Genomic DNA, 13595 nt, shown 5'->3' with positions numbered 1-13595 from the left:
TAACTTCTCTTTCATTTTTTATTTTATTGATTTGAGCTCTCTCTTTTTTTCTTCTTAGCAAGTCTAGCTAAAGTCTTGTCAGTTTTGTTTATCTTTTCAAAAAACCACATCTCAGTTTTATTGACATTTTCTATTGTCTTTATTGTCTCTATTTCATTTATTTCTGCTCCGATCTTTATTATTTCCTTCCTCCTACTAACTTTGGGCTTCATTTATTTTTCTTCTTCTAGTTCCTTAAGTATAAGGTTAGATTGTTTACTTGAGATTTTTTTTGTTTCTTGAGGTAGATGTATATCACTATAAACATCCCTCTGTGAGCTGCTTTTGCTGCATCACATACATTTTCATATGTTATATTTCTATTTTTATTCTCTCAAGATATTTTTTTATTTCTCCTTTGATTTCTTTGTTGACCCATTGTTTGTTCAGTATCATATTGCTTAATCTCCACATGTTTGTGAGTTACCTTTTTGTTTTTTTAATGTTTGTTTATGAGAGAGAGAGAGAGAGAGAGAGAATGCAAAGAGGAGGAGCAGAGAGAGACAGAGACACAGAGTCTGAAGCAGCTCCAGGCCCTGAGCTGTCAGCACGGAGCCTGATGCAGGGCTCAAGCCCACTAACCCTGAGATCATGACCTGAGCCAAAGTTGGGCGCCTAAGCAACTGAGCCACCCAGCTGCCCCTAAAGTCTATTTGATGTAAGTATTGTTGCCCTAGCTTCCTTTTAGTTTCCATTAGCATGAAACTAATTTTTTCCATTCTTTCACTTTTAGTCTCTGTGTATTTACATCTGAAGTGAGTCTTCTACAGGCAGCCTATTGAAGGGGTTTGGGTTTTTTCAATCCAATCAGTCACGCTTTTGATTGGAGAATTTAGCCCATTTAAATTTAAAATAATTATTGGCAGGTTGTCCTTATTGTCACTTTGTTCACTGTTTAAAACCTGGCTGTTTTGCTGTTCCTCTCTGTTTCTGTCTTCTTTTCTTGGTCTCTTTGTGATTTGATGACTTTCTGAAACATTATGCTTCAACTCCTTTCTCATAATCTTTTGTGCATCTGCTACAGGATTTTGCTTTATGGTCACCATGTGGCATGTATGTCTATTTTAATTTGATAGCAAGTTAGTTTGAATGCATCCTAAAGCTATACATTTTTTCTACCCCTCCACCACAATTTTATGTTTTTGATGCCACATTTTGCATCTTTTTATGTATCCCTTAACTAATTACTGTAGTTATAGTTGTTTTTACTACTGTTGCCTTTTAACCTTCGTATTAACTTTAACATGTGGTTAAGCCACTAACTTTACTATATATTTACCTTTACTAGTGAGTTTTTACTCCTGTGTTTTCTTCTGACTATGAAGGGTCCTTTCTTTTTTGCTTTAAGAAGTCCCTTTAACATTTCTTGCAGATCCAGTTTAATGGCGATGACCTCCTTTAGCTATTGTTTGACTAGGAAGTTCTTTATTTCTCCTTCAGTTCTGAAATATAATCATGATGGGTAGAGTATTCTTGGTTGGAGGGGATTTTTGACTTCACCACTTTGAACCTATCATGCTCCTCCCTTCTGGACTTCAAAGTATCTACTGTCAGATCTGCTGATACTGTGATGGGTGCTCCTTTGTACGGAACAAATTGTTTTCTCCTACTGCTCCTAAGAGTCTTTCTTTAACTCTTGACATTTTAATTATGATGTGATCATTGTGGGTCTCTTTAAATTCATCTCTTTGGAACTTTCTGGGCTTCCTGGATCTTAATATCTTTGTCCTTCCTTAGGTTAAGGGAGTTTTTAGCCATTATTTCTTCAAATAGTCTTTCTGCCCCTTTCTCCCTCTCCTTCTGCTGGGAACCCTATAATGCAAATGTCATTCCACTTGGTGTTGTCCTGTAAGCTGTCTTCACTTTTTAAAATTCCTTTTTGTTTGCACTGCTCTGTTTGGGTAAGTTCCACTGCCCTGTTTTCCAGACCACGTATTCTTTTTAATGCTTCATCTAGTCTGCTATCGAATCCCTTTAGTGTATTTCACACTTTACTTATTGTATCCTTCAGTCTTGTGCCTTCTATTTGGTACTTTCTTAGGTTTTCTGTCTCTTTGTCAAAATTCTCACTGTGTGCACCCACCATTATCCCAAGTTTGGTGAGTATCTTCATGACTTTGAACTCTTTATCAGGTAAATTACTTATCTCCATTTCATTAAAGTGGGTTTTTTTTTTTCTGGTATTTTATCTTGGCTTTCATTTGGAACATATTCCTTTTTTCCCTCATTTTGCTTGACTCTCTGTGCTTGTTTCCATGTGTTAGGTGAAACAGCTCTCTCTCCCAGTCTTGAAGGAGTGACTTCTTGTAAGGGATAAACCTTATTTTTAATCCTGCCCTAGCTCCTTGCTTTTTCTCAAACCTCTTTAATCACAGAGGTTTATAAATTTTTAAAACTTTATTTTTGGTAGGTCCTCATTGTTGAAGGAATGCCAAGTGCCATGAGTGCTCCAGGACAAAGGACTAGCCCCTAGTTTTAGAGTGATTGGAAGCTAACCTCTCAGGCAGCAACTTTCAATGTGTTGAAATATATACAGTCCTGAGAGAGCATAAACCCTGTTGGCCCCCAGACAAGGCAATCTGGTGTTGTCTGCTGGGTGATAGTTGCAAAACTCAGGGCTCCAAATGAGTGTATAAGCTCCTTTTCGGGAAATACTGGGGACCTTTAGTGAAACCAAAGAAAGAGTGTAAAGATGGCCTCCCTTGGCCTACATTCCCTGAGAGCACTTCCATAGCTTCCAGATGTGTGGCGATACTGAAGAACGCCAAGAACCGCCTCTCCACTTATTTCAGACCTGTAGTCCTTCTTGGCCACCAGAGCCAGGCAGCCACAGGGCATCGCTGTGGGACGTGCACGTGGCCTCCAGCTCCGGCAGGGCCGCAGGGGTAGGGTGCTCAGCTGCCTGGCCCTGGTGGAACCGGGGGCCTGCACTGAAGGTGAGAATGCAAAAATGGCACCCACGCGCATCCCCAAAGAGAGTCCTAATAGGCTCTTGCCCTCTTGCAGATGCTTTAAGATTAGCACTTGAGTCTTCATATATGGTCTAGGCACTTTTCAAAGTGCTGTTTTGATGCTGGGTCCCAGGCAAGTGAGTCTGCATGCAGGCACCTTAAGAGTAGAATTTCCAGGGGCACCTGGGTGGCTCAGTCAGTTAAGCATTCGACTTCGGCTCAGGTCATGATCTCACGGTTCATGGGTTTGAGCCCCGCTTCGGTCTCTCTGCTGACAGCTCAGAGCCTGGAGCCTGCTTTGGATTCTGTGTCTCTCTTTCTCTCTGCCCCTCCCCATGCTCACGCTCTGTCTCTCTCTGTCAATAATAAATAAATGTTAAAAATTTTTTTAAAAAGAGAGACTGGAATTTCCATTCCCTATAGCCCTGTGGTTCTCCTTGACCAAAGTCCCCTTGGTTTTCAAAGCCAGACATTTTGGGAGCTCGTCTCTCTGATTCAGTTCCCAAGGGTAGGAGTGCCTGACGTAGGGCACAAACCCCTCACTTCTCAGGGAGAAACTCTGGCTTTGTGACATTCTTCCCAACTGTACATCCCTGCCCTGGGGGTGTAGGGTTTGGCCCGACCATGTCACTGCCTCTTCCACCCCCGGTGTGGCTCTTTCCTATTGTGGAAGAGATGGTCAGCAATTGTTCAGGCCTTTGGCAAAGGGAACTATTTCACATGTAGCCGTAGGTTTTTGTGTGGGTTCAGGATCTTCTGATGCCATCATGTTGAACAGCCTCCCTAATGCAGAATGATGAAGTTCTCTAAGGTGGTACATATTAAAATTTCCTTAGAGCAAGCATCCCTTGTCTCTAACTTTGTTAAATAATATTTCCCATCTAGAAGAATTCTATTCATTCCTTTGTAACAAGGTAGACTTTAAATGGATGAACCAAGAGAAATTGAGTTCCATTCCCTAAGCACTCCACAATTGCCGAGTAGCAGTAACTCCTTGCTCCAAGACAAAATCCCGATCTCATTAGTACCTGCCGTTTTGGTAGATGGAAGACAATTATATGTGAAGGGTACTATGCTTTTGGAAATGCTGATTAATTATACATTATTTATTGGAAATACAATGCTCTCCTCATACTGTAGCTGGGAAAGCAGAGGAAGCGAGGATGTAAATAGCTGAGACACGCTGAATTGTAATGAACTGTAGTCACTTGTTTCAGATTTAGGTTCCTTGGCTGGTGTGAATACAACTTTATATCCATGATGTCAGTCTTTCCTCTTTATCTCTGATGGGCCGTCAATGTCTAAGAGTGTGGGATGGAAAAAAATTCTATCAGCTGGCAGGTTTTAGCCGAGCGAAGCCAGCTCGGGTACTTTAATTTTCTTTCACAGAGGAAATAGTAGATAAATACATAACAACAATAATAAATAAAACAATTTCTCAGCCCAAACCAAGGGGCCAATGACAATGTAGGAAGTAGCAACTTGGCACATGTTGGTTTCTTACAAATTAAATTTCTTTGCATCATTGTTGCAGAAGTATAACCATGCTGAAGTTTTTATGCATTGTTTTTCTCTTGGGTGCTGACATTAGTAACAAATGGCTAAGAAGAAATAGGATCTCTTTACACACCAGGCAGAGAGAGTGAGGACTTTGAGTTCTCACAAGCCTAGTAATTTGTTTTCTCTGCAGTACACACATCTAGCGTGCCCGGGAGGAAAAAGAACAAAGATCAAACAAGAACAGCGTTTCTGACCTTGATTGGTTCCCATAATGTGATTTTTTTAAGTATCCACCAATTTTTCTATGTGGTTACCAAATGCTGTGATGTGAGCATACAGATAGTTAACTTAAAATATTTATGTAATTTTTCATTTCACCTAAATTGGCTTCATCGGGAAGAGGCAGAAGCGCTGGTGTGTCTTTCCATTTGCACCTGTGGCCAGGAGAACCCTCAAGTCTCAGCGCTGTACCCATCACGCAAGTGGGGTGCGCCAGACAGAGACCTATACACCTTCTAAAAATGTATAGTATGCAAATTTTAAAGCAAATAAAAGTAGAAGGTACAGTATAACCAAGCTCAGGTATTCATCACACAGCTTCAGTCATTAGCATTAGCAACTCTCCAAACTTTTTGATCACATACCCTTATCATTGACTTAATGAGAACTCATACACAGCTTACATGTAAATTATAGACGTGCGTCACTGTATCACTGTATTATTGACATCTTAAAACACACTTCACAAGTATATATTTTTAAACTCTGAGTTAAAACATAATGAAGTTCCATGCACGAATGTTCATAGCAGCTTTATTTATGAGAGCTGGAAGCTGGAGCCAACCCAGATGTCCTTTGATGGGTGAATACAAAAGCCAGCCTCGACATTCATACGATGCAATGCTACTCGGTAATAAAAAGAATGAAGTATTGATAAATGCAACTACATAAATGAATCTCAAAAACACTGTGAGAAGCCAGTCTCAAAAGGTAACATACTCTGTTATTTCATTTATTTGACATTCTTGAAAGGACAGAACTGTTGGCATGGAAAATTCATCACTGTTTGCCAGCAGTTACAGGCAGGGTAAATGTGTGATTATAAAAGGCTAGAGAGGTTTTTGAGGTGATAAAACCGTTCTATACCCTGGTTACAGTGGTGGCTATACAAAACTGTACAGGTATTAAAATTTATAAAACTATACACCGAAAGCACAAGAGTCCATTCTGTTATATGATAAATACCAAAATAATTAATGAGAAAAATATAATAGAGTTCTAGTATTTTCTCTTTGTACTCCAGTGCCTCATCATCCATCTTTCACTTGGAAGCCAGTAGACTAAATTACCTCTAAATTCCCTTTTAGTGTTGATGGTCTGAAATTATCAAGTTACTGTGACAGACTAAAAATAGTCAAAACTTCTTCGACACATCTCATTGAGAAGTGGGGGTCTACGTCCCCTCTCCTTGAATCTGAGAGGGCTCTCTCACTGCTTTGACAAATGGAATACAGAGAGGATGACTCCATGCCAGTTTCTGGGGCTGGGTCTGAAGACATCAGAAGCTCCTCCATACTTCCTCTTGAAACGCTTACTCTTAGAACACCGTCACCATGTTGTGAGGAAGCCCGAGCAGCCCCATGCACAATCCCACGTGGAAAGAAATCAAAGCTCTTAACTAGCAGCCTTCTGGCTGACCTTCCAGCCGACAGCCAGCAACAACGTGCCAATCATATGAGTGAGCCATGTTGGAAATAGGTCTCCAGCTCCAAGCAAACCACCTCAGCTGACATCAGGTTGGCCGAGTAAGGCATTATCCAGTTCTGCCCATCTTGCAGATTCATGGGCAAAATTAATTACTATGGTTGTTTTGGGCTCCTAACTGTTGGCTGGTCTATTATATAGTGATAGATGACTGAAGGATTTCTTCCCAAAAAGTAGTCCTCAGAGTCATGAGTTGCTGCCTTATTGCAGAGAATTAGTGTGTCAGCCTCAACAACCTGCATCAAAATTGTTGCAGTTCTGTGAAAAAACTACCCCCCTCCATCTCTCACCAAACCTACTGAATAAGAATTTCTTAAAGTAGGGATTCAGAAAACCACATTTTTAACAAGCTGCCCATATGATTATTGTGCACCCTAATGTTTGGCCCCTAGCGTTTCAGACACTCTTTTTTTTTAATTTTTTTAATGTTTTATTTATTTCTGAGAGAGAGAGACAGCATGAACGGAGGAGGGTCAGTGAGAGAGGGAGACACAGAATCTGAAGCAGCTCCAGGCTCTGAGCTGGCAGTCAGCACAGAGCCCGACACGGGGCTCAAACCCACGAACCACAAGATCATGACCTGAGCTGAAGTCGGACACTTAACTGACTGCGCCACCCAGGCGCCCCTCAGACACTCTTAAAAGATGAATTGGAAACAGTTGGACCAGGGAGGTGATGTCCCATGTCACTACCAGAAAAGATAAATTCAATGAAGAAAAGAAATTTACTACAAACAAACCAGATAGAGAGGTCCTTGAAGTACTCTTGTTCTAAAAGACAAAATAGAGCTCAGCAGAGCACAGATTCTATGTGGATATAAAAACAAGAGATAGTAAGAAAAGGTGTATTGCACAGAATGAGTAGGAACACCGGCATTTATTGAATAGCCACGTTGTATTAATAAGGTGTGTAAGTCCTGTGATTTTTATGGTATTGGACAAATTAATTAAGAATGACAATATAGGGGCGCCTGGGTGGCTTAGTCGGTTAAGCGACCGACTTTCGCTTAGGTCATGATCTCGCGGTTCGCGGGTTCGAGCCCCGCGTCGGGCTCTGTGCTGTCAGCTCAGAGCCTGGAGCCTGTTTCAGTCTGTGACTCCCTCTCTCTCTGACCCTCCCCTGCTCACGCTGTCTCTCTCTCTCCTAGAAATTAAAAAAAAAAAAAGAATGACAATATAGAGGCAAGATAACAAAGCTAATTTTTTTTTGCTTTTTCTTCTGTATCTTAAAATAGTGCTTTCATATATATTTTTTTAAAAAAACTATTTAAGAAACTATAACCACCTATATTTTTAGCTACTAATTTATTTGTTCATTAAAACTATTTGTGCCTAAAGTAGACTCCTGGAAGATCTCTTCCCTCCTTCCATCATGAAATGAAAGAGACATATTTTGAAACTTCAAGGTGCTCAAAGTAAGCTCCAAAAGGCAGAAATGGAAAAGATCTAAGATTCACAACAGAACATGGAAACTTTCTAGATAAACCTTCACAAAAACCAATATTTTTCTTGTTGTTTGTTTTTGTTTCCGCTTTGCCGTGGCTATAAGTCATCTAGCACAACATATTCAAATGTCCTTTAAATGACCTTTTGGTGATTACTTATCAAGCAGTGTCTAAGATTTATATTTAATTATTACTGATTTCGCCCTCTAAGAAATAATCAAATCCAAAAATATCCCCTCTGTATTCGAGAAAGTAAAGTGAATGTACTAGAATTAAATTTGAGTTTTAATATTAAACTGAAGGGTTGATGTAAACAGTAAATAACATTAACTAAGGGATTAAATAATCAAATAATAAATGTGAACATACTACATATAGATCCCTGCACATAAAAAAGCTTGATTAATGTAATTTTCCTTAAATCCTTCTGAAATTAAATTAATTCCTTTACTCCTTAGAGTCTCCTTTACCACATTTTTTTCTTATCTTTTGTATGTAGGCTCACTTCAATAGCTTGATACAACCATAAAAATAGCTGTGAACACAACTATAAAAGTAGTCACATTACTAAAAACATTGTGCTAGAAAACAAGGTATAAAATTCCCGTTCAATCCCCATGTCTGGAATAAATGTTTTAATATGAGATACCTGTTTGTTTTAGATTTCTAATATAATGCACAATACCCTATAGTGGTAAATTATAAGAAAATGCAGCAAAATTTTTAAATATAACCTAATCTTTATCCACAAGTTTTAGGAGTTTGAATTGTATGAAGTCAGTCTGGCCTTCTCTAAGTCTCTTCTAGATTCCCTTTTAGATGGGGGGGGGTGGGGAGGAAGGTAGTCAAAATGTATAAACTTCCAGTGATAAGATAAATAAGCACTAGGGATGCAATGTACAACATGAAAGCTGCTGGACGATACATACAAAAGTTGCTAAGAGAGTAAATCCTAAGAGTCACTACAAGGAGAAAATGTTTTTCTTTCCTTCTTGTTGTATCTATATTAGCTGATAGATGTCAACTAAACATATTATGGTGATCAGTGCGCAATATATAGAACTCACATGGTGTTATATGTCAATTACTTCTTAATATAACTAGAAAAAGAATTTCTTAAAAAATTAAAAGATTCCCCTTTGGTAAAACTAGAAGACAAAGCAGCAGCTGCTCTTGTCAGTTACCCGGAATTGCAAGGAATTTTCTGACAGCAGTGAGATCAGAAAAGAAACAAAGTTACCAGCATGGTTCAGGCAGTGAGAAACGTCCAGAGCCAGCTCACCCACGGAGCTGGGACAGAGACCTCTCCCTGGGTCTACCTCATATGCTTTGGCTCTGATGGCTTCCACATCTTCATTGTAAGGTCCGTGGGGAGAAGCCTGGCATGAAGCAATGTCCAGACATAAGTAAGAAACAGGACTCAGGGGCCAGCGGGGGAACTTAAGCAGCATTTAGCCAATTCAGGGAGCTAAAGACACAAACATCTGTCTGAAGAGTCCAGCAGAGAGTGAAACCTAAACCTTTTAATAAACAAAAAACAAGCTTGCTTGGAAAGTTGAAGTGATAGGCATATTTATCACTAAAGGGAGTAAATGCAATTTCTGTTAAATTCACTCACAGAAAAGACCAGACTCACAAGTCTAGCCTCTGTTTGACATTCCTGGGAGGTCCCACAATTTGTTTTTTAAGAAAACATTAGCAAGGAGTAGCCAGCTTCTCCAGACTTAGGACCTTGTAAATGACATTGTGTATAATGAACTGGCATTTATTTTTAATGAATGCTATCTTCTTTTTGTCCTCACAAACTTGCAACTTACTTAAGATGTGGGAAGTTGACTGATTCTGTATATCTTCATGAAATAGGGAGGGTAACACTGTCCCCATTTCAGGTTAAAACGTTACTTCGTGATATTTTAAAATTGGTGACAATGATTTAATAATGATCGTGACTGCTGAACTGGACTGTGCGTACTTGATAATAGAGATGCAGAAGAAAGACTCCCACAGTCAGGATCAGGGAATGGAACAAAGCCCCTCCCCGTGTCTGAAAATCACAGTAAGATTTTAGAGTTATCTTTGTTAGAGTTTCATTGTTCTTTAGAGTTTTCGTTGTCCGGTGGAAAATGTTTTATTCTGAATATAAAGCCGATGTGGGTGGCGTTGTGTTACAGTACTCATACACAGTGGCATTTTTGGCAACCAGAGAATGGTATTTCTGTTTGAAGTCTGTAGCTCAGAATTTTGTGCTTTCCAATCTGCCTACTGATTTAGAATAACTCTCAGAGTAGCTATATTTTACAAAATGTGATGTACTATCAAATAATATTCACATTATTTTTCCAAATTCAGCAAGCTTTGGGGTTAATGAGAAACAGAAGACACTGAACTAATTTACTTTGTCTCTTGTGCCAAAAACAATTTGAAATTACAAAAGCAATTTACCTTGAACATCATCCAATATGTTCCCCCGTCAAGGGGAATCCTTGAATTTAATCTTTAAAATTTCTTTGGCTGTGTAGTTTGTGTTTATTAAATGTCTACAATGTGCAGAGTACATCTAAGAGCTAATGAGGGCGATAAAAGTTAAGGATAAGCCCTCTTGACTCTCGAAAAGTTGTTAGGGATATAGAATGTAGATGGAGGAAGCAGTTAAATCCTAGGATTTAAAAGTGGGTGATGGTATCAAAATGTGTGGGGAAGGCACTGTTCGGAGTGCTTCTCTAAACACTAGCAGAGACAGCAGGGACATTTGGAAAGAGATCTGTGGATTTAGAGGAAACTTAATAAGAAATGGAAGCTGCAAACAGGTGAAAGTAGCTAGGAGAATTCAAATTATTTCATCATCGCCATCGTCTTCAATGAGTAAATGTTGTTCTCTCTCAAGAATGGTCTCCATAAGTTTTAAACAGAGAGGATCCATTCTTCAGAACTAGCAGAAGAGGGATTTGGTTGTTGGTACAATGATACATATGGAAGATTCTTCATTTATAGGATACAATTATTAGGTATAAGAGCTAGAAAAACCATCGCGTATTTTTATTTTAATTTACACAAACTAATCAGTGATTATAACCAAAGAAACAAACTCCCTAGCATTTGAGACACTAATTTCTAGTCATTCCAGTGAATTATAACTATCTGTTGAAGTCTTTGCAGCTTGAATCAGATAATGATATTTGTATCCCTGGGGTCACCGGGATTACTTGGGCTCTTCTAACAGGAAGGAAATGAGTGGCTTTTTATTAACTTTCTTAGCTTGGGATAACGAAGGGAGACATTTCAGTGTGTATCAGAGGTTTCTCCTTGCTCTTTAGTACAGGGTTGTAGGGATTTAGCTCCACACCTGAGCAGCACAGAGTATAGATGTTTCTGGCATAATTCCATCCCCCTTCTAAAACATATCTGCTCCGTCTCCCTGTTTCTGAAGCAGAAATACAACAGAGAAGCAGTCTATATGTCATACCGTTTTTGTCTCTATGCCTTTCCTTCTTCAAAAGGCTTAATAGCAAGAATTATTTGTCTACACTGGGGCGCCTGGGTGGCTTAGTCGGGTAAGCGTCCGACTTTCGCTTAGGTCATGATCTTGCGATTCGTGGGTTCGAGCCCCGCGTCGGGCTCTGTGCTGACTGCCAGCTCGCTCGGAGCCTGGAGCCTGTTTCAGTCTGTGACTCCCTCTCTGACCCTCCCCTGTTCATGCTGTCTCTCTCTCTCTCCTAGAAATAAATAAAACATTAAAAAAAAAAAAAAGAATTGTCTACACTAACTTTATCTCCCTTGGTTTTGCAGACTCTTCAATGTTCTTTTTTTTTAAACCAACCTAAAATATGCTAAGCTTGACAGACTATCCTATTTAAAGATTTTAGGATTCTTTGTCTATATTAAGAAAATAGACTTTGACACCACCACAGAGAGAGATATATGATCTTGTGACTCTATCAAATGTATTTGAGTTTCTTAAAAAGTCTCTTGCAGGGGTGCCTGGGTGGCTCACTGGGTTAAGTGTCTGACTGTTGATTTCAGCTCAGGTCATGATCTCACAGCTGGTAAGATGGAGCCCCAGTTCGTATGGCTCTACATGACAGTGTGGAGGCTGCTTGGGATTCTCTCTCTGCCCCTCCCCCACCTCTCAAAATAAATAAATATATATTTTTTAAGTCACTTGCAAATAAATAGAAAAAGCAGAAAATATTCATATCTGAAGTGGTGATGTTTTAGGCCTTTAGAATTGTAATAAAAGGAAATAAATCTTTTTAAGAGACTTCCTTGGGATGATTTGGTATGGGTCAAGTAAATGAAATCAGAAGTGGGTTTCAAATTGTAGAAAATCAAAGACATAATGAAATGTCTTCACTGCACCCGGGAATCACACACAAGTTGCAGCATTTTCTCTTTAGATTATACACTGCGTGGAAAATAAGGCTGCACTTTATTCTCATATATCTACATCCACATACATTCCTCCCTCCATAGCATTGCTCTTAGTAGACATTCAATAAGTATTTGTGAATGAATGAATGAATGAATGAATGGCTTTTGTAAATATAAGGCAAGTCTTACTGTTAATCACTGGGGGGGAGGGAAGTTTCTGGCATCCATCCTCCCCCACCCGCAATATCCTTCGATTGCTAATTTCACACAGAAAAGAGATCTCAAAGGGATGTTGGCTTATTCAGTGACCTGGTTACATACTTAGAGTTTATAATGCATATACCATTGTTTAACATAATCTCTTCAGTCCAACCATAGACATATCTACCAGACTTTCTAACAAATTAATTTTTCATTGTCAAATGTGTTTTTTAGCTTTTCTCTCAGATGTGCTTTATTTAAATCTGAATGGTCAGAAAACGTAGTGAAAGGGAAAGTAAGACTTTCTTTCTTCTGGCTCCTGTCCTTTGACCCCGCTTTCTACATTTTTAGTGTTAAAAACATTTCTTTGAGGAGACCTCTGGAGAGCCAGATTGCCTAGGAGAGTCAGATTGATGGTAGCTTTGCTGTCCCGTAGCTGATTTACCTTCCAGGACGAAAGAAGTTCCACAAATAAATTTTAGAATTCTAAGTAAGGCAAATACTACTGGGGTGATTTCTCCAACCATTTTAACATAATAGCACATACCTTTTCAGTCCCCAGTTTTTATGCTAAAAAGTTGGTAACTCAACCCACATAAAAGAAAAAGTACATGTAGTGAATATATGACTTAGTGAAGGCAATCACCTGAACAGGTATAAATAGCATCTCATCATTATAGCACCTTGGGGACCACTGTGCATATGCTTTCTTGTGTTACTCTCTCGCATTTCCCCCAGCAGCTTTCAAACTGAAGAGGCAACTAGAGAGTTCACACATCTACTGCAACCAGACATCCGCGGTAGGGAGCCTATGGCCCCCCAAGATATGTATGTCTTAATCCACAGACATACCTGTTAAAACGTTACCTTATGTGCCACTTTGCAGATGTGAATAAGATTAAGAACCTTGAGATGAGTGAGGAAATTGTCCTAGATTCTGCAAATAAGCCCCATGCAATCGTGAAGGCATTTAAAAACGGAAGGGGGGGTGAGGGTAGAAAAGTAAATTGGAGACAGGAGACTTCAGAATTCAACCTGCCCTTGCTGGCTTTGAGGATGCAAGGGGGCCTGGGGCAAGGGCCTGAGGCTGCGTCCAGAAGCCGGAGGAGGCAAGGAAAGGGATTCTCCTGTACACCCCCCAGAAAGACGCGCAGGGACTTCTGACTTCCGAAGTGTAAGATAATCAATTTGTGTTGCTTTAAGTGCCTACATTCCTGATAATTTTCTACAGCAGCAATAGGAAACAAACAGGGTTTTTTTTCAGGGTTTGTCTCTGATCTGTGCCTCCTTCTGAAAGGAGCTTCCCTGTAAGAGGTGGGCTCAGGCCA

The 13595-nt window shown here is 39.6% G+C and overlaps 1 protein-coding gene across 1 annotated transcript in view; it reads left to right on the top strand.

The window, feature by feature from the left end:
• Positions 1-13595, top strand: part of NKAIN3 (sodium/potassium transporting ATPase interacting 3) — a 268095-nt gene that overhangs the window by 190344 nt on the left and 64156 nt on the right. The window lies entirely within an intron of this gene.

The sequence above is a fragment of the Crocuta crocuta genome, unplaced genomic scaffold (assembly GCF_008692635.1).
Source record: "Crocuta crocuta isolate KB4526 unplaced genomic scaffold, BGI_CrCroc_1.0 scaffold20, whole genome shotgun sequence".
Classification (NCBI taxonomy): domain Eukaryota; kingdom Metazoa; phylum Chordata; class Mammalia; order Carnivora; family Hyaenidae; genus Crocuta; species Crocuta crocuta.
This window is presented reverse-complemented; position numbering and strand designations above follow the sequence as displayed.